This window comes from Arachis duranensis, chromosome 10 (genome assembly GCF_000817695.3).
Source record: "Arachis duranensis cultivar V14167 chromosome 10, aradu.V14167.gnm2.J7QH, whole genome shotgun sequence".
Taxonomy (NCBI): domain Eukaryota; kingdom Viridiplantae; phylum Streptophyta; class Magnoliopsida; order Fabales; family Fabaceae; genus Arachis; species Arachis duranensis.
In genome coordinates this window covers 18,823,150-18,823,882 of record NC_029781.3, presented here as the reverse complement: position 1 = coordinate 18,823,882, position 733 = coordinate 18,823,150, and positions in this window count along the sequence as shown.

The following is a 733-nucleotide window of genomic DNA, read 5'->3' as shown; positions in this document are numbered from 1 at the left end:
TCAAAATATGTTAGATTTAGACTGAATCGAGTATATTCGCATTTCACAGTTCTCTATTCAATAAATAACACTATCCTTCTACTTTTGAGTTCAAATACAAAAGATTAGATATTTTTTATTTATGTAATTTAATATTATTTATATTTTATTGTTTATTTAATTTAATTTTTTATATAATAAAAAATATTAAAATATTCAATAAATATTGATATTATTGTATTTGTATAAATTGATAAAAAATCTTATAAATATTATAAATTTTAATATTTGTCTTTCTAATTTCTTTTTTACATATTTTACAGGATATAAATTCAAATTTTATATAAAATAATCGTGAAAAATCAAAGAATTGATGCATTTTTTAAGAGGAAGACTAATATTTAAGAAAGAGAACATTTAACTTTTATAATATCAACATATGTAGATAGTTCTTCTACTTTAATGAATCACAAAGAAAGTGAGATACAACCTTCAAAAGTTCAAAGAGTTATATCTGATGAGTTTGACTTTAATTTTTTAGAATGAGACTCTGAAAAATGACTTCAAATTTGGCAATATCACCCAAATCAGAGAGATGGGGTTAGACGAACTTATCTTCAATAGAGTTCATATCGAAAACATCTTGACAATTATTTTCTATCTAGCCCCCAAAATTTTATTTCAGGTTTTGCTAGGAATAGATAAATTTAGACACCACTAATTTTTTTTATTTAGTTATTTATGATTATTTTAT